The following is a 21,235-nucleotide window of genomic DNA, read 5'->3' as shown; positions in this document are numbered from 1 at the left end:
GTATACTAGGCTTTTATGCACTCTTATTATGCCAAAAAACAAACAAAAAAACCCACGTCATCCACAAGGGAGGGGAGTTTTGCAACTTTGAAATTCAGTCGAAAAAGTGAATTTTGCAGAAACCCCTCCCTAAAGAAACACAGAGGGGATCTCTCACAGGCCAAAGTCTTTGCAATGTTATTTTTTTATCTCACTAGTAGTGTGTAATATTTTTATATCGCGGGTCCTCGATGTAACTGAAATGAAGACGTAAAGGTTACGAAATATGAGGCTTACTAAAATTTAGAAATGTGACATACACCGATGGGTTATAAAGTTCATGACTCAACACTTATCATAAGAGATTAGAATTATTATTATTATCATTTACAGTTAACGATATCAGTATTTTTATTGTATCTTACAATTGCGCACTAGAATTTTACTATTTTTTTTATTATATATTTTATTATTTAGAGTGTATTATTATTATTATTAGTATTTATTATTATAGCGCCATTTATTCCATGGCACTTTACATGGGAGGAGGGGTGTACATAATAAAAACAAGAACAGTAATCTTAAATAGTGATGAGCGAATATACTCGTTACTTGAGATTTCTCGAGCACGCTCGGGTGTCCTCTGAGTATTTTTTTAGTGCTCGGATTTTTAGTTTTTCTTGCCGCAAGCTGAATGATTTACATCTGCTAGCCGGGATAAGTACATGTGGGGAATCCCTAGCAACCAGGCAACCCCCACATATACTTATCCCGGCTATCAGATGTAAATTATTCAGCTGCGGCAAGAAAAACTAAAACTCCGAGCACTAAAAAAATACTCGGAGGACTCCCGAGCGTGCTCGACAAAATCTCGAGTAACGAGTATATTCGCTCATCACTAATCTTAAACAATACAAGTTACGACTGGCACAGGAGGCGAGAGGACCCATTGTTTTATTATAACATAACATAGTAACATAGTTAGTAAGGCCGAAAAAAGACATTTGTCCATCCAGTTCAGCCTATATTCCATCATAATAAATCCCCAGATCTACGTCCTTCTACAGAACCTAATAATTGTATGATACAATATTGTTCTGCTCCAGGAAGACATCCAGGCCTCTCTTGAACCCCTGGACTGAGTTCGCCATCACCACCTCCTCAGGCAAGCAATTCCAGATTCTCACCGCCCTAACAGTAAAGAATCCTCTTCTATGTTGGTGGAAAAACCTTCTCTCCTCCAGACGCAAAGAATGCCCCCTTGTGCCCGTCACCTTCCTTGGTATAAACAGATCCTCAGCGAGATATTTGTATTGTCCCCTTATATACTTATACATGGTTATTAGATCGCCCCTCAGTCGTCTTTTTTCTAGACTAAATAATCCTAATTTCGCTAATCTATCTGGGTATTGTAGTTCTCCCATCCCCTTTATTAATTTTGTTGCCCTCCTTTGTACTCTCCCTAGTTCCATTATATCCTTCCTGAGCACCGGTGCCCAAAACTGGACACAGTACTCCATGTGCGGTCTAACTAGGGATTTGTACAGAGGCAGTATAATGCTCTCTGTTGTGAATTCTGTGGCTGAGTTCACTTCTGTGGTCACAAGTGGTATTGCAGTCTCTGGGCTTCCTCCCTCAGGTGTTTTGGTGAGCTCGTTGGCTGCCTTGCTATTTAGCTCCACCTGAGTCTGTCTTCCTTGCTCCTTGTCAATGTTCCAGTGTTGGATCTGAGCTACTGCATCTTTCCTTGGGCCTGCTGCTCTGCTAGATAAGTGCTTCTAGTTTGTTTTCTGTTTTTTCTGTCCAGCTTGCTATTAACTTTTGCTGGAAGCTCTGAGAAGCAAAGGGGTGCACCGCCGTGCTGTTAGTTCGGCACGGTGGGTCTTTTTGCCCCTTTGCGTGGTTTTCGTTTTAGGGTTTTTTGTAGACTGCATAGTTCTCTTTGCTATCCTCGCTCTGTCTAGAATATCGGGCCTCACTTTGCTGAATCTATTTCATTCCTACGTTTGTCTTTTCATCTTGCTAACAGTCATTATATGTGGGGGGCTGCCTATTCCTTTGGGGTATTTCTCTGAGGTAAGTCAGGCTTGTATTTCTATCTTCAGGCTAGTCAGCTCCTCAGGCAGTGCCGAGTTGCATAGGTAGTTGATAGGCGCAATCCACTGCTGCTTATAGTTGTGTGAGGATAGATCAGGTACTGCAGTCTACAGAGATTCCACGTCTCAGAGCTCGTCCTATTGTTTTTGGTTATTGCCAGATCTCTGTATGTGCGCTGATTACTGCACGCTGTGTTGCCTGATTGCCAGCCATAACAGTACAAGGAGCCATCCAATGATTTCCAATAGAGGGAAAAAAGAAATCCTGACATCATTTTTTTTTCTTAGCTCTGTCTTCAGTCTTTTTTTTCCCCTAGACATTAGAGTGCTTCAGGACACAGCTGTGGACATGGATATTCAGGCTCTGTGCTCCTCAATGGATAATCTCGTTGTAAATGTACAAAAGATTCAAGATACTATTGATCAGAAATCGATGCTAGAACCAAGAATTCCGATTCCTGATTTGTTTTTTGGTGACAGAACTAAGTTCCTGAGCTTCAGAAATAATTGTAAGCTATTTTTGGCCTTGAAACCTCATTCTTCTGGTAATCCTATTCAACAGGTTTTGATTATTATTTCTTTTTTGCGCGGCGACCCACAGGACTGGGCGTTTTCTCTTGCACCAGGAGATTCTGCATTGAGTAATGTTGATGCATTTTTCCAGGCGCTGGGATTGCTTTACGATGAGCCTAATTCAGTGGATCAAGCTGAGAAAAATCTGCTGGCTTTATGCCAGGGTCAGGATGATGTAGAAGTATATTGCCAGAAATTTAGGAAATGGTCAGTACTCACTCTGTGGAATGAATCTGCACTAGCGGCTTTGTTCAGAAAGGGTCTCTCTGAAGCTCTTAAGGATGTAATGGTGGGATTTCCTATGCCTGCTGGTTTGAATGAGTCTATGTCCTTGGCCATTCAGATCGGTCGTCGCTTGCGCGAGCGTAAATCTGTGCACCATCTGGCGGTATTGTCTGAGAGTAAGCCTGAGCCTATGCAGTGCGACAGGACTATGACTAAAGTAGAACGGCACGAACACAGACGTCTGAACAGACTGTGTTTCTATTGTGGTGATTCTACTCATGCTATTTCTAATTGTCCTAAACGCACTAGGCGGTTCGATAGCTCTGCCGTTATTGGTACTGTACAGTCCAAATTCCTTTTGTCCATTACCTTAATGTGCTCTTTGTCATCATATTCTGTCATGGCGTTTGTGGATTCAGGCGCTGCCCTGAATCTGATGGATTTGGATTATGCTAAACGTTGTGGATTTTTCTTGGAGCCTTTGCGGTGTCCTATTCCGTTGAGAGGAATTGATGCTACACCTTTGGCCAAGAATAAGCCTCAGTACTGGGCCCAGCTGACCATGTGCATGGCTCCTGCACATCAGGAAGTTATTCGCTTTTTGGTACTGCATAATTTGCATGATGTGGTCGTGTTGGGGTTGCCATGGCTACAAACCCATAATCCAGTATTGGATTGGAACTCTATGTCGGTAACCAGCTGGGGTTGTCAGGGAGTACATGGTGATGTTCCATTTTTGTCTATTTCGTCATCCATTCCTTCTGACATCCCAGAGTTCTTGTCGGACTTTCAGGATGTATTTGAAGAGTCCAAGTCTGATGCCCTACCTCCGCATAGGAATTGTGATTGTGCTATCGATTTGATTCCTGGTAGTAAATTCCCTAAGGGTCGTTTATTTAATTTGTCCGTACCTGAACACACCGCTATGCGCAGTTATGTGAAGGAGTCCCTGGAGAAGGGACATATTCGCCCATCGTCGTCACCATTGGGAGCAGGGTTCTTTTTTGTAGCCAAGAAGGATGGTTCGCTAAGACCGTGTATTGATTACCGCCTTCTTAATAAGATCACTGTTAAGTTTCAGTATCCCTTGCCATTGATTTCTGACTTGTTTGCTCGGATTAAGGGGGCTAGTTGGTTTACTAAGATTGATCTTCGTGGTGCGTATAATCTGGTGAGAATCAGGCAGGGAGATGAATGGAAAACGGCATTTAATACGCCCGAGGGTCATTTTGAGTATCTGGTGATGCCGTTCGGACTTGCCAATGCTCCATCTGTTTTTCAGTCTTTTATGCATGACATTTTCCGTGAGTATCTGGATAAATTCTTGATTGTTTACTTGGATGACATTTTGATCTTCTCAGATGATTGGGAGTCTCATGTGAAGCAAGTCAGAATGGTTTTCCAGGTACTGCGTGCTAATTCCTTGTTCGTGAAGGGATCTAAGTGTCTCTTCGGTGTGCAGAAAGTTTCATTTTTGGGGTTCATCTTTTCCCCTTCTACTATCGAGATGGATCCGGTTAAGGTTCAGGCCATCCAGGATTGGACTCAGCCGACATCTCTAAAAAGTCTGCAGAAATTCCTGGGCTTTGCTAATTTTTATCGTCGCTTCATCTGTAATTTTTCTAGCATTGCCAGACCATTGACCGATTTGACCAAGAAGGGTGCTGATTTGGTTAATTGGTCTTCTGCTGCCGTGGAAGCTTTTCAGGAGTTGAAGCGTCGTTTTTGCTGTGCCCCTGTGTTGTGTCAACCTGATGTTTCTCTTCCGTTCCAGGTCGAGGTTGATGCTTCTGAGATTGGTGCAGGGGCGGTTTTGTCACAGAGAGGTTCTGGTTGCTCAGTGTTCAAACCATGTGCTTTCTTTTCCAGGAAATTTTCTGCTGCTGAGCGTAATTATGATGTGGGCAACCGAGAGTTGCTGGCCATGAAGTGGGCATTCGAGGAGTGGCGTCATTGGCTTGAGGGTGCTAAGCATCGCGTGGTGGTTTTGACTGATCATAAGAACCTTACTTATCTTGAGTCTGCCAAGCGCTTGAATCCTAGACAGGCCCGTTGGTCGTTATTTTTTGCTCGTTTTGATTTTGTGATTTCATACCTTCCGGGCTCTAAAAATGTGAAGGCGGATGCTCTGTCTAGGAGTTTTGTGCCCGACTCTCCGGGGTTATCTGAGCCGGCGAGTATCCTCAAGGAAGGAGTCATTGTGTCTGCCATCTCCCCTGATTTGCGGAGAGTGTTGCAGAAATTTCAGGCTAATAAACCTGATCGTTGTCCGGCCGAGAAACTGTTCGTCCCTGATAGGTGGACTAGTAAAGTTATCTCTGAACTTCATTGTTCGGTGCTGGCCGGTCATCCAGGAATCTTTGGTACCAGGGAGTTGGTTGCTAGATCCTTCTGGTGGCCATCTCTGTCACGGGATGTGCGTGCTTTTGTGCAGTCCTGTGGAATTTGTGCTAGGGCTAAGCCCTGCTGTTCACGTGCCAGTGGGTTGCTTTTGCCCTTGCCGGTCCCGAAGAGGCCTTGGACACATATTTCGATGGATTTCATTTCTGACCTTCCCGTTTCTCAAAAGATGTCGGTCATTTGGGTGGTCTGTGATCGCTTTTCTAAAATGGTCCATCTGGTGCCCTTGGTTAAATTGCCTTCCTCCTCTGATTTGGTGCCTTTGTTCTTCCAGCATGTGGTTCGTTTACATGGCATTCCTGAGAATATTGTTTCTGACAGAGGTTCCCAGTTTGTCTCGAGGTTCTGGCGAGCCTTTTGTGGTAGGATGGGCATTGACCTATCTTTTTCCTCGGCCTTCCATCCTCAGACTAATGGCCAGACCGAACGAACCAATCAGACCTTGGAAACATATCTGAGATGTTTTGTTTCCGCTGACCAGGATGATTGGGTGTCATTTTTGCCGTTGGCTGAGTTCGCCCTTAATAATCGGGCCAGCTCGGCTACCTTGGTCTCTCCATTTTTCTGCAATTCTGGGTTCCATCCTCGTTTCTCTTCAGGACAGGTTGAGTCTTCGGACTGTCCTGGTGTGGATTATGTGGTGGACAGGTTGCAGCAGATCTGGACTCAGGTAGTGGACAATTTGACCTTGTCCCAGGAGAAGGCTCAGCTTTTCGCTAATCGCAGACGCCGTGTGGGACCCCGACTTCGTGTTGGGGATCTGGTTTGGTTATCTTCTCGTCATATTCCTATGAAGGTTTCCTCTCCTAAATTTAAACCTCGTTTTATTGGTCCGTATAGGATTTCTGAGATTCTCAATCCGGTGTCTTTTCGTCTGACCCTCCCAGACTCCTTTTCCATACATAATGTATTCCATAGGTCGTTGTTGAGGAGATACGTGGCACCTATGGTTCCATCTGTGGAGCCTCCTGCCCCTGTTTTGGTGGAGGGGGAATTGGAGTATATTGTGGAGAAGATTTTGGATTCTCGTGTCTCTAGACGGAAACTCCAGTATCTGGTCAAATGGAAGGGTTATGCTCAGGAAGATAATTCCTGGGTTTTTGCCTCTGATGTCCATGCCCCAGATCTTGTTCGTGCCTTTCATGTGGCTCATCCTGGTCGGCCTGGGGGTTCTGGTGAGGGTTCGGTGACCCCTCCTCAAGGGGGGGGTACTGTTGTGAATTCTGTGGCTGAGTTCACTTCTGTGGTCACAAGTGGTATTGCAGTCTCTGGGCTTCCTCCCTCAGGTGTTTTGGTGAGCTCGTTGGCTGCCTTGCTATTTAGCTCCACCTGAGTCTGTCTTCCTTGCTCCTTGTCAATGTTCCAGTGTTGGATCTGAGCTACTGCATCTTTCCTTGGGCCTGCTGCTCTGCTAGATAAGTGCTTCTAGTTTGTTTTCTGTTTTTTCTGTCCAGCTTGCTATTAACTTTTGCTGGAAGCTCTGAGAAGCAAAGGGGTGCACCGCCGTGCTGTTAGTTCGGCACGGTGGGTCTTTTTGCCCCTTTGCGTGGTTTTCGTTTTAGGGTTTTTTGTAGACTGCATAGTTCTCTTTGCTATCCTCGCTCTGTCTAGAATATCGGGCCTCACTTTGCTGAATCTATTTCATTCCTACGTTTGTCTTTTCATCTTGCTAACAGTCATTATATGTGGGGGGCTGCCTATTCCTTTGGGGTATTTCTCTGAGGTAAGTCAGGCTTGTATTTCTATCTTCAGGCTAGTCAGCTCCTCAGGCAGTGCCGAGTTGCATAGGTAGTTGATAGGCGCAATCCACTGCTGCTTATAGTTGTGTGAGGATAGATCAGGTACTGCAGTCTACAGAGATTCCACGTCTCAGAGCTCGTCCTATTGTTTTTGGTTATTGCCAGATCTCTGTATGTGCGCTGATTACTGCACGCTGTGTTGCCTGATTGCCAGCCATAACAGCTCTCATCATGTGTATCCAGACCTCTTTTAATGCACCCCATGATCCTGTTTGCCTTGGCAGCTGCTGCCTGGCACTGGCTGCTCCAGGTAAGTTTATCATTAACTAGGATCCCCAAGTCCTTCTCCCTGTCAGATTTACCCAGTGGTTTCCCATTCAGTGTGTAATGGTGATATTGATTCCTTCTTCCCATGTGTATAACCTTACATTTATCATTGTTAAACCTCATCTGCCACCTTTCAGCCCAAGTTTCCAACTTATCCAGATCCATCTGTAGCAGAATGCTATCTTCTCCTGTATTAACTGCTTTACATAGTTTTGTATCATCTGCAAATATCGATATTTTACTGTGTAAACCTTCTACCAGATCATTAATGAATATGTTGAAGAGAACAGGTCCCAATACCGACCCCTGTGGTACCCCACTGGTCACAGCGACCCAGTTAGAGACTATACCATTTATAACCACCCTCTGCTTTCTATCACTAAGCCAGTTATAATTTTTTGCATTTATGGTTTATGAATTGTTATTTATGTTATACACTGTGAACCACAAAAATTAGTGCTCTGTTTCTCTTGTGTAGTTTTGGTACAGAAAGACTCTTATGATGCTTCCACATTGAGTTCTTGCCCATGTTCAGTGGCCTCATCAGGGTTTGTGTCCAACCCAATCCCCCTCCCAAACCCCCCCCCCACCGCAAAACGGGATTCGTGTGTGTTCGCCAACGGGGTCATAGACTATAAAGGTGCCTGCAGTGTCATCATGCGCTCTGCCGTGCATCATTTTTGGGCATATGCGCCTACTGGAGGCGGACACTCAGAAGCAGTCTACTACGTCTTGGTGTATGCCTCCAGGAGGCGCAAACGCCCGAAAATGAAAAACGACAGGCCAAATGTTCACTCTGTCGGCACCGTTATAGTCTATGGCGCCGTCGGTGCATACGCCCGAATCCCATTTTGTGGGGTGTTTGGACGCAAGCCCCAATGGGACCATTGGACGTGGGCAAGAATGTAGTGTGAAACAGGCCTTACCGGGCCTCATTCACTAGAACGATCTATGGTATAGCAATTATTTGTTGTCCAGAACTTAGATCCCATGTTACCATATCAGTGCGGGAAATGAACGAGGTCCGTCATCTCCTTCCTGTCAGTTGGCTTTGTGTTGTGTGTAGGTGCCCATCATGGCGCACTGTGATAGTAGAGGCCAATGTAGACACAGGATCATTCACAGAAACACACGAGTGGTCAATTCATAGAACTTTCCACTTCTAGCATAAATTGGTATAAATGATTTTGTGTGAAAGTGGTCTAATATAGGAGTTCTGGTTGATGCCAAAAACCACATAACTATGTACTTGGACGATCGTCGTTGTAGACTTCCAGGAGAAGATCAGGAGACGCCAAGAAAATGATCCCAGCAGGCAAACAATGTGTAACCATAATTTCTCTGCACCTGAACGTGAAGGAGCCAAATACATATATGGGGGGAGGGTCAGATTTTAATTGGCTACTGGATATGATCATAGATGCGTATTTGTACCCATCATTCATCATGTTTGATACTTGGCTCCATCTAATAACGTGTCCTGGCATTCAAAAGTTTTGCACAAGCTACACCAACAGCAAATTCATGATCCAACAAAAATTGTGTTTGGAACCCAGCTATGGGTTCTACAGGTTGAAGGACTCATATTCTCTGATGAAAATGAGAACACAGTCATGGACATGGACGTTTTACAGCATTTCTATTCATCTTTGTGACAACTACCGTGAGAATAATCTCACCTGGTGAGGTGGCTGATAAGATTTAGGTCACGGTGTCACGAATGGGTCACGTCTATCTGGGAGATCTGGGGTTAAAAGATCCCTACGGGTTCTGAATCGCAGATCTTTCATTTAGCCTGTGTGTTTGTGGCCCATAATAAATTAACTTGGTTTCCTTTGGTGCTGAAGAGATTAATTCCCCTATCTAAGCTGGTCAGAAACTTGCACCTCCATTTTCAGCTGCTTCTGATCTGAACATTACCTCTCCCTATAAGATCGGGCCAGACCTTCTGTCTTGCCAGTGAAAGCTTTGCTTCCTAGCTCCATGGAGATGCTGTGCTGAATTGGAGATCATTGTTGCTACTGGAGATTGTTGCGTGCTGTTTTGGGGTGTATGCTTTCCTCATTGTCCTATTCCCATTTGGTTGGTACATTCCTATCCTTCCCTATATACCGCTCTACCTTTGGTGAGTGTTTGTATATTTGTTGCTTTCTGTTATCCGTTTTCTCTTTGTGTCTTGTTTACCTTACACTTCAGTCCCATTCCTCATTGTTTGGGGGAGGTTACAGATCGACGGTTAACAGGAGCATAGTAAGGTCGGAGACTCAGGCCTCTCTACCTTCAAGAGTACCCCCGGGACAGGGATAGTTAGGATTCTAGGGACAGTGTGAGGGCCCCCTTCCTTACCAAAGACCATCACAGCATGACACACGGTGAGCAGCACAAACAGGAGGTGATGATGCAGCGGAGCTGGATTTGCCGGGCAGCATGTGGATGTGCGAGGACCATTACAGCAGAATATGAAGGTTGGCAGATGGACAAGTGGAGTTGGATACACTAGATGCAGCTGAGAAAGATGTGCGGAAATATCCAAATATCAAAATATCCAAATTGCTACCTTGGCAGAAAAAAGATTCCTCACCCCTTATATTAGTCGATAGGGCATATGCTCTTCTGCTTTATGGCTTGCTGCTTTGCAGTATCTGTCCTAATTATTGTGCTCATTTGAGCAATCGTTCACTAGGTGTGATGTCACAAATTTGGAAAAATTTTGGCTAACAAGACTTACTGAAACTTGTAACGTCACAGCAAGTTAGTGATTGTTCAAAACAGGAATCTGTTTTCGGGGCATATTAGACAGACTGGTTCTCCAGATTTTGGTCCTCCAGGCTATATCCATTGTAAGAATATCAATATTTACTTTTAAAATTAATTTACAGCAACATAAGGAAAATAAAGAGTTGGAGGTTGCTTTTCTGCCTTCATCCTTCCTGCATACCAGCTTGTGTAGAGTTTCAGCTCTCTAGTAGCCGCATGGATACGCAGTGGCACACAGTTTTTATATCAAAACAGAATAAAGTTTATTGTCCTTCATAAACTTTACAGCAGCAAAAGCCTTTCTTCAGCACAAATGAAAAACCAAACAGTCCTTTCTTCAGCACAAATAAACAACAAAACAGTCCTTTCTCTGGGTAAGGCAGAGAAAATCAAAATGGTCCCACCAACTTATTACAGGAACATCTCAGACAGCAGTACAGGCTATCCACCAGCTCGGTCTTTCTCCAGCGTCAGTACACTACTCCCACCTGAGCTAGACCAGGTGCATTTTACTAAACCAGTGAGACCCAGACTGGGGTATGGGAGTGAAACATCATGATGAGCTTTCTAACAAGTCTCACCCCAGAGATGCATTCACATCTACTCTGCTTAGTACTGCTGAATATTGTCCTCCGTGTTACTGCTGTTTCTCTTTGTGTTCTATCTATGGAATCCTTCTCTATGTGATGTGCTGTGTATGGGATAAACCATAGCAGGTAGTCTACAACCTCTGTTAGAAATAATGTTACTCCTCAGGCGCACAAACATGAAACTTTATTTTGTAAAGTTAACTGAAAGTATAGTTACCCTTTAAAGAAGTTGATGTGTGAATATGTAAAGTATGAGAAAATTCTATGACTTTAATGACTAACCTTTATTTGATGAAATCGAAATTTCCCAGCCCCTAAACACAAAAGAAAAGTTGTTAGGGTGTAAATTTCTACTAATTGCGGTGATAGAAATTCATATTAAACATTTTAGGGAGTTTCCTTATTCCACAAATTGTTGGCATTGGAGAATGGATTTTATGCAAGAACTGGATCCCTGGTGATCAACTGAAACTTTGAGGAAAAAGAATCATACATATTTAATTCCAGAGGAATGTGGGACAGAGAAAAGCTCAGCATGACCGTCTATTCAATACCACTTCCGAGGAAATTGGCTAAGAAAGTATTAGATTTGCACCTGATACAAGGTGTCACTTGTTCTAGGAACACAAGAGCAATGTGGTAAGATGCAGAGTGCCTGCTGGAACCTGGCAGATATTTTTTGGTTCAAGCAGGAGGAATATTTTTTTCTCACAGAGAGGCAAGACGCTTTGTAGTCATGGTTGGAATCTCATGAAGTGATCCATACTTAATAGTTACACGCTGTGAAGAGGTACACAACTTGGTGGTTACTCACAGACTGGATGAGCACGGTCTTATAACCATATCGGTGGAAGCCTCGCGACAGATTTTGCATTGGGGAACAGGAACTAAGCTTTGTCTAACTTTGGGGACATTTAACCAAGAAGCAACAGTCCGAATAGAACACGTCGACACGGCATGGTTCACGCAGAGTGAGGCGTCAGACAAGGCTTCATCCCGTCACCACTTTATATGCAAAAGCTTTATTTCAGGAAGGATGGACTTGCTGAAAAAGAAGAAGGAATCAAAATTACGCAGACGACATTGATAACAACAAGTGTAGATGGAATGAAGGACTTATTACTTAGTGTCCAGATGTGAAAATCAAATATGGGACTGATACTCAACTCAAAGAAGACAAAGATATTGAGCTCTGCCAGGTACGACCGGGACACATTTGAGATGGATGACGAAATAGAAGCTGTAAAGAGTTTCATTCTACTCGTATCAGAGATCACTGAAGATGCAGCAACGACACCAGACGTCAACAGGAGAAAAGCTATGGGCAAATCAACAATGAAGACACTGGACGAGGTCTTCAAATCGAGGAACATTTCACTGGTGACGATGAAGACGCAGCTCGTACAAAGTTTGGTCTTTCCTGTGATTACATACGAATGCGAAACCTGGACAATAAAGAAAAAAAGGCTCAAGAAGAATCGAAGCCTTCGAAATGTGGTGCTGGAGAAGGATGTTATCAATACCATGGATGGCAAGAAGAACAAACTAATCAATTTTGGAACAAATCAAGCCAGACATGACACTAGAAGCAAGGATCACCAAGCTACGACTTACCTACTTTGGACACATCGGTGGGGAAGACCCTGGTGGACCCATCTATTCTTGCACAAGATCGATCTTCCTTTCGATAATTCATCCATCAAGTCGCCATGACTTGAGATAGAGCCAAAGGCCACTAAATAATAATAAGTGAAATTATTGGGGGGTATAAATAAGTTTTACATTAGATTTCATTAAAAATGGTACATCGTTTTTGGCTTTTAGAGGTTCTTTATTCTACTGAATGGTCTACATTGATGTAGTCATCATACATCAGAGAGACTTAAAAACTCTCCCATCAGGCCGTTAGAATGAGCTCGATGTCAGATTCTCACATAACTCAGTCTGCAGTCAGCAATAGAAAGTGCAACATAGAGGAAGACATTGCAAAATGTTTTATGAAACCCAGTTGCAAAAATGATTTTAAACCCCACATAAATGCACTTACCGGTAAGTAAAAAAAATATGTCTTCAATGGTAGACAAGACCTTCACGTTTTTGCTTCTGGCTGGAAAGTCAGTTTTTTTTCCTGAGCTGGTTGTCAGCCTATATATTATAAATTATACAGTAAGTCCAGCCTAATATGCATGGGAGGGTATTAGGGGAAACCAATTTCCTGGTGCTCAAGGTTTGGACTTACGTACAGATTCCATGTTCAGATCACAGCAGACTTTACTACATTTTTAATTTTTTCCTTCCTTTTTTTTTTCAACAAAAACTATTTCTTTTATTTATCCAGGGCAAATTCTTTTACGGGCAGCGGGGCCAAAAAAATGTAAATATTTTCTTCGCTTTATGAAATATATCGTGAATTCTCCAGCTTCTCGTGACAGCGTCCTTGGAGATGATAGCGGTATAATCTATAGGATTGTTTGGATGTCCAACTTCATACGTTAGATAAGAAACGCTAAATATTCTGAAGGTGAAATCATTGATAGGATGAAAATATGTCTGCGCTTTGGAAACTTATTTTAACATCTGTATGTTGAAATATTTCACTTTCCAGCCAACACCCCACCTGAGCCCCATGTAAATGCACGCTCAGACCAGCCGAGCATGCATGGGCCAAATACCTCTAAAGGCAACTTGTCTCCAAGCAGAACTAAAAAAAAATTGGACATTGTAATTCAACATTCCCAACCCTTCTTACCCGAAGAATTACTTTTTGGACATTTTGGAGTTAGGAGGTCCCCATAAACGTAAGAGATTCAGCTGGTCTCACCAAAGTTGGTGGCTTTGACTGATTTTTCACGTCTTGGGGAACAAAGTTTAGGATTAAGCGTGCAAGCTCCAAGTGCGGGGTTAGCGATGACCCCTTCAGTAGCAGCATGCAATGGGTGTTTTTTGACCCTAAGGCCCGTCCTGCTTGGTTGTCTTGCATCATGCAAAGTCAGAGATACTTATTGCAGTTGGTCCCCACTCTGGGAATTGGTCTCCACCATATAAGTTGGTAACAGAGATCTCCCAAGCAGAGTGGAGCACAATCTCTCTATTTTACAAACTAATATAATTATTAAGGCCTATAATGCAGAGCAGAATAAATAAAGCCGCAGCGCTCCCGCCATTTCCCCCAAAATAGTGTTTTTTATCTCCAGTTCTCAAATATACCAGACAAGTCTTGACTTGAGAATATCCCGTAGTGAGAAAATCTGTGGCAATGCCCATGGTCCTGGCACGGGACCACCACAAAGTGTACATGGCCTTTGGGCAACAGAGTCCCAAAGGTCCCCCTGACTCTACATTCTAGGGTTGGCCCTCTTAATTTACCACTCCTCAGCTTTCCAAAGGTCCTGACTCCTAGAGTCATAGCATCACGGTTCCCGGATCTTGCTCCTTTGAGCCTCCCTTCTGTTTGTCCGGCTGATTGCCTTGAGAGTGCCACACAGAGGTTTGAACAATCCTTCTCTGGAGATATAGGGGTTCAGAGACATGGTATGGAAAATTCATGTGAGCAGTCACCAGACACAGCATGACGGTGACAACATGGTTAAGGGGCCACTCAGAATGGCATCAAAGACCATGTGCAGTTCCCTGACCTCAGGTTGTGCACTCCTGCTCCAAAACCCCACTTTGTTTTTTTCATATAGTTCATCATATCAATCCCAGCATCAGCATCACAGATGCAGATTCTTTACTGTAAGAGCAATGAGACTATGGATTCTTTACTGTAAGAGCAGTGAGACTGTGGATTCTTTACTGTAAAAGCAGTGAGACTATGGATTCTTTACTGTAAGAACAGTGAGACTATGGATTCTTTACTGTAAGAGCAGTGAAACTGTGTAATCTTTAATGTAATAGCAGTGAGACTGTGGATTCTTTACTGTAAGAGCAGTGAGACTGTGGATTCTTTACTGTAAGAGCAGTGAGACTATGGATTCTTTACTGTAAGAGCAGTGAGACAATGGATTCTCTACTGTAAGAGCAGTGAGACTATGGATTCTTTACTGTAAGAGACTATGGATTCATTACTGTAAGAGCAGTGAGACTGTGCATTCTTTACTGCAAGAGCAGTGAGACTGGGGATTCTTTACTGTACGAGCAGTGAGACTGTGGATTCTTTACTGTAAGAGCAGTGAGGCTATGGATTCTTTACTGTAAGAGCAGTGAGACTATGGATTCTTTACTGTAAGAGCAGTGAGACTATAGGTTCTTTACTGTAATAGCAGTGAGACTGTGTATTCTTTACCCTAAGAGCAGTGAGACTATGGATTCTTTACTCTAAAAGCAGTGAGACTATGGATTCTTTACTGTAAGAGCAGTGAGACTGTGGATTCTTTACTGTAAGAGCAGTGATACTGTGGAACTCTGCCACATGATGTTGTAATGGTTGATTCACTACTAAAAATCAAGAAGGGTCTGGATGCCTTTCTTGAAAAATATCACAACACAGGTTATGGGCACTAGATTCTGTGTTTCAGGGAGCTAGTCTGACTGCCGTACGTTGAGTTGGGAAGGATTTTTTTCTCTAATACGGGGCAATTAGCATCTGCCTCATGGGTTTATACCTTCCTCTGGATCAATATGACTTGAAGGACCTAAGTCTACCTTCAACCTTAAAATACTATGAAACTATATAAAGTAAATAATCCAATCATGTCACATATTGCTCTTCCTCTGAAGACAATCCTGCAGCAGTGGCAGGCCATTGCTTATAGTGTGTATTCACATTTACGTCTCGGAGACAGGTATCCATTTTTCTGGATGTTTTTCTGTCCTATTGTCAGTGTGACAGCTGCTTATCTTGGTCTGGCAGTAAATAAACCTCTAATTTTATCCCCATACGTGACATGTAAATTCTGCGTATTTTGACAAGGTGAGACATGATATAATAACCTCTCACCATACGAAATATTTGATGATATTGCTTATTTTCTTTCCTGCAGCCTGATAATGTTACCTGACATCTCTTAGAATCTGCACAATAATATATAGTGCAGTTAACGCTTCATAGCAGTAACATTAATAATAACTGTCCATATACATGTACAAATCCCTAGTTAGACCGCACATGGAGTACTGTGTCCAGTTTTGGGCACCGGTGCTCAGGAAGGATATAATGGAACTAGAGAAAGTACAAAGGAGGGCAACAAAATTAATAAAGGGGATGGGAGAACTACAATACCCAGATAGATTAGCGAAATTAGGATTATTTAGTCTAGAAAAAAGACGACTGAGGGGCGATCTAATAACCATGTATAAGTATATAAGGGGACAATACAAATATCTCGCTGAGGATCTGTTTATACCAAGGAAGGTGACGGCACATGGGGGCATTCTTTGCGTCTGGAGGAGAGAAGGTTTTTCCACCAACATAGAAGAGGATTCTTTACTGTTAGGGCAGTGAGAATCTGGAATTGCTTGCCTGAGGAGGTGGTGATGGCGAACTCAGTCGAGGGGTTCAAGAGAGGCCTGGATGTCTTCCTGGAGCAGAACAATATTGTATCATACAATTATTAGGTTCTGTAGAAGGACGTAGATCTGGGGATTTATTATGATGGAATATAGGCTGAACTGGATGGACAAATGTCTTTTTTTGGCCTTAGTAACTATGTTACTATGTTACTATGTTACATACAAGCACGAATTGTACAGACTTGTCCATGCTCACAAGTGCACAAATCCTGCATACATCTCTGTAGGGGCAAGTGTCATAAGAGTAGACCATGACTCTGAGGACCTTGGAAAAAGGGGTCTGATCACTAACCGTCCCTGTAACTCAGGATCAGTAATGTAATGTATGTACACAGTGACTACACCAGCAGAATAGTGAGTGCAGCTCTGGGGTATAATACAGGATGTAACTCAGGATCAGTAATGTAATGTATGTACACAGTGACTACACCAGCAGAATAGTGAGTGCAGCTCTGGGGTATAATACAGGATGTAACTCAGGATCAGTAATGTAATGTATGTACACAGTGACTACACCAGCAGAATAGTGAGTGCAGCTCTGGAGTATAATACAGGATGTAACTCAGGATCAGTAATGTAATGTATGTACACAGTGACTGCACCAGCAGAATAGTGAGTGCAGCTCTGGGGTATAATACAGGATGTAACTCAGGATCAGTAATGTAATGTATGTACACAGTGACTACACCAGCAGAATAGTGAGTGCAGCTCTGGGGTATAATACAGGATGTAACTCAGGATCAGTAATGTAATGTATGTACACAGTGACTACACCAGCAGAATAGTGAGTGCAGCTCTGGAGTATAATACAGGATGTAACTCAGGATCAGTAATGTAATGTATGTACACAGTGACTGCACCAGCAGAATAGTGAGTGCAGCTCTGGGGTATAATACAGGATGTAACTCAGGATCAGTAATGTAATGTATGTACACAGTGACTGCACCAGCAGAATAGTGAGTGCAGCTCTGGGGTATAATACAGGATGTAACTCAGGATCAGTAATGTAATGTATGTACACAGTGACTACAGCAGCAGAATAGTGAGTGCAGCTCTGGGATATAATACAGGATGTAACTCAGGATCAGTAATGTAATGTATGTACACAGTGATTGCACCAGCAGAATAGTGAGTGCAGCTCTGGGGTATAATACAGGATGTAACTCAGGACCAGTAATGTAATGTATGTGCACAGTGACTGCACCAGCAGAATAGTGAGTGCAGCTCTGGGGTATAATAAAGGATGTAACTCAGGATCAGTAATGTAATGTATGTACACAGTGACTACACCAGCAGAATAGTGAGTGCAGCTCTGGGGTATAATACAGAATGTAACTCAGGATCAGTAATGTATGTACACAGTGACTGCACCAGCAGAATAGTGAGTGCAGCTCTGGGGTATAATACAGGATGTAACTCAGGATCAGTAATGTAATGTATGTACACAGTGACTACACCAGCAGAATAGTGAGTGCAGCTCTGGGGTATAATACAGAATGTAACTCAGGATCAGTAATGTATGTACACAGTGACTGCACCAGCAGAATAGTGAGTGCAGCTCTGGGGTATAATACAGGATGTAACTCAGGATCAGTAATGTAATGTATGTACACAGTGACTGCACCAGCAGAATAGTGAGTGCAGCTCTGGGGTATAATACAGGAGGTAACTCAGGATCAGTAATGTATGTACACAGTGACTGCACCAGCAGAATAGTGAGTGCAGCTCTGGAGTGTCATACAGGAAGAGGCGGAGCCTGTTTGCCGTGTGCTCTGTGTGCTGCCTAGAGAGAGCTCCTGGGAAGGGAGGTAAAGTTTTCCATCCAGGACTTTTTGTCTGCCCCCTTCCCAAGAAAGAAGGCTCATTTTGGGACTGGCCTCCGGGGCTGGGCCCCCGGCTCCCACCTCCCGGTCCAAGTCGGCGGGGGGTGGGAGGACTCCAACTCCGGCTAGGGCCACAAGATCTGGCCAAGGATCCAACATGAAGACCCGTAGGACCCCTGAGGCCGCGGCGGCTCCTTCCCCCGGAGGTAGGCCGAGTACGAGCAGGGGTGCTGCAGCGGTGCCTCTTGGTTGGGGCACCAAGGCGGCTAGAGAATCCGCCCTGGTCTATGGTTCCCGCGTCCATGCGCACCTCTGCGAGTATGAGGACGCCTCAAGGAAGCTAAAATCCCTCTGGGGGGAGTTGAGGGTAGCTAAGGAGAGGTCAGACAGGGCCTCCAACAATAAGAAGGCCGAGCTATCCGCCACGGTCAAGAAGATCAAGAAATCCATACAAGACCTGGAAAGCCGGAGATGTGAGATCCTGGATGGCAGCGGGCCCTTCCATGAAAAGCTGGAGAACGATGACCGGTTCAGAGCCATGGCCGGTGGGGCTCTGGAGGGGTCACGGAGCTCCGGCCAGGTGGTGGAGGAGGTGGTGGAGGAGGATGATGAGGAAGAGGAATGCGAGGAGGAGGTCGTGCCCTACCCACCGCCTGGTGGCCTGGTAAGAGATCTCCAGGCGTCGCATAGCGGGATAGCCCCCGAGCAGGTGGCTCTCCCATCAGATTCTGGCCCTTCAGGGGACAGCGGGAGCGAAGGGGAGGATGAGGATGGTGGGAGTAGTAGCAGTGAGGGGGGCTGCCTCGTCATGCAGCAGATCCGGCAGATCGAGTCCCCGGTCCGTTTTAACCAGCTGAGGTTCGGGGATGAGATCTGCGAGGACGAGGCAACCAGGAGGGGGATGAAGAGAAAGGCTAAGAAGAGGAATAAGCAGAAAACATCTACTGTGCAGAAATTTGTGTATGTCCCCCTCTCTGGGGCCCCCCGGTCCCGCTGTGCGGCACCCGCTACCCACCCCGGCTCGGCCTCTGTTGTGGGTCCGCAGCGAGGGAGCGGGGAGATTACAGGCCATGACACGCAGGGCGCTGCCTCTGTTTGTGGTAACGGAGGGGGTAGTGATGTGTCTGATATGGAGCATGATGTGGAGGGCGGCCCAGTGGTGGGCAGGAGAGAGACAGCCGGGACCGCATCTCCGGCGGTGAGCGCTGGGGTGTCCGGGTCCCCCACTTACGGATCCGTTAAAGCTGGATCGCTTCTGGGGACCCCGGCACCTAGTAAAGTAAAGGGTGAGGGGCCTGCGGCTCCGGCTGAACAGGCTCATAAAAAGAAAATGGTGGAAGCTCCCCTGGCGGGGTCTGCGGTGAAGTCGGGGTCTCCTGCATTGGGGGCACCGCCGCTGGTGGATGCTGAGGGGGAGTGGCCTAGCCTGGGGCCAGCCGCTGGAGTTGCTGTGGCCAGGCTGTTTGTGGCCCAGGGTGTGGTGGTGGGGGGTGCTGTGCCTCGGGGGACTGGTACCGCTGGGGGGATTCCTGGGGGTGGATCCAGCTCCGGGTCGGCTCTGGGGGTCCCGCTGCGGCCGGTCTCAGGGGGCGTGGCCTCCTCGGCACCCGCTGCCCATGTAGGAGCAGCTTTGGATAGCTGTGCTGTGCGGCTGGAGGCTGGGGGTGTGGCTTCCCAAGCCAAAGAAAAAAAAATGGTCTTAGCTGCGGTCAGCAATGGTGCAGGAACTGCAGCTGCAGCAGATAGCAGCAAGGGCGCCTGCCTGGCGGGGTCCCCTGTGTCGGGGGGCTTACCTGCGGTGGGGGCTCTGGCCACAAGGCAGGATGGAGCTGGAGGCGGGTCTGCTCCTGACTTCCTACCTGCCAGTGAGGGAGGAAGCTCTGTGCCTGCTGTGGTGGAAGGTAAGACAGTGCTGCCTAAACCCAATGGCAGCAGGACTCTTAAAGGGACAGTAGCACTGTGTGTTCCAAACCCCCCAGCAGGGAAGATGCCACCAGTAGGTGGCGGTAGCAGTGGGAAAACAAAACCTGGAAATACCCAAAAGGTGAGGCAAAATAATACTGACCCCAGTGTGCATGTGAGTGAGAGTGGGGTGACTGATGGAGTGGATGAGGAGGGTGTGGGTATGGAAGTGTCTGTGGTTGAGGATGCGAGTGGTAGTGCATCTGAGGTGGCAAGTGTGAATATCGTGGCAAGTGTGAGTACGGTGTCTGATGGTAGTGGGAGAAGGGGGGAGGGGGTCGGTCCATCTGCCCCCCCGGCCACAGGTCCTCTGAGTTATTCGGGGGTGGTGGCTGGAGCCTCGGGGCCTAATCAAGGGGTTTCCTCGCCTCTGGACCTCAGGGATAGCGTCTTGCGGCGCCGTTTCCTGGAGGCCCTCAAAAAGGGAGAACGGACGATCGAAGTAGAGGGAAGAGTGGTGGACTTGGCCTTTTGGCTGGATAGACACGGCCTGGCTGCCTTCCAAGATAAAAGGGAAGGGGAAACGGTTTGGTCCCTCCCGACAGCCGGGCAGGGGGTGGCCAGGCGGAATGTGGTCCGTCTTCGGTGGAGGGGCAGTGAAGCGTGCCCGCCAAGAGCGAGGGTTGTGGAGCTCCTTCTGAAGATGGACTTCAGGGCAACGGACATCTTTGCCCTGATTCATCTGTTTGGCACCTCCTTCTTCGATGTCAGTTTTGTCCGGCCGGAGGGCTTGGAGCTTTTCTGGTCGAATTTTGAACTGGCAAAGGGGGAGCCCGGCTGGCGAGACTTTGCCGTGCAGGCGGTGTCTCGTCAAAATAGTGTAAAGAGGGTGACCGTTCTGACAGGTAACGAGTCACTCTCTGGGGTCGACATAATGACGTGGCTTTCCCGTTATGGGGAAGTCACCGAGGTCCCTAAGAAAAATAGGGACGAGTTTGGCATTTGGTCAGGGGGCTGGACCTTCATGGTAAAGTTGAAGGTTTCAGGAGGTACGGTCACCCACATCCCCTCCTCAGCATTTCTGGGGAGGGACAGAATCCAGATCTTCTACCAGGGGCAACCGAAGGTCTGCCACAGGTGCGGTGATCCCCGCCACTTCAGCGCAGGCTGCAAGGTGCAGAAATGTGCCTTGTGTGGCGGGGTAGGCCATCTTGCCGCAGCCTGTGGTGACATTAGGTGTCACCTGTGTGGTGACCTAGGTCACCCGTATAGCCGCTGCCCCCGTTCCTTTTCCAGCACCATCTCTGGCCCGG

The 21,235-nt window shown here is 45.8% G+C and overlaps 1 long non-coding RNA gene across 1 annotated transcript in view; it reads right to left on the bottom strand.

Annotated features, from left to right (window-relative positions):
* Positions 1–10,373: 10,373 nt before the first annotated feature.
* LOC138643551 (uncharacterized) overlaps positions 10,374–21,235 on the bottom strand; it is a 44,786-nt gene continuing 33,924 nt past the window's right edge. Inside the window, exons 2-4 of the long non-coding RNA XR_011314179.1 lie at positions 12,301–12,421; positions 11,854–12,131; positions 10,374–11,731 (exon numbers count right to left, since the gene is read on the bottom strand). This is a non-coding gene — a long non-coding RNA (uncharacterized lncRNA). The remainder of the gene's footprint in view (positions 11,732–11,853; positions 12,132–12,300; positions 12,422–21,235) is intronic.

The sequence above is a fragment of the Ranitomeya imitator genome, chromosome 6, assembly GCF_032444005.1.
Source record: "Ranitomeya imitator isolate aRanImi1 chromosome 6, aRanImi1.pri, whole genome shotgun sequence".
In the NCBI taxonomy this organism is placed as follows: domain Eukaryota; kingdom Metazoa; phylum Chordata; class Amphibia; order Anura; family Dendrobatidae; genus Ranitomeya; species Ranitomeya imitator.
This window is presented reverse-complemented; position numbering and strand designations above follow the sequence as displayed.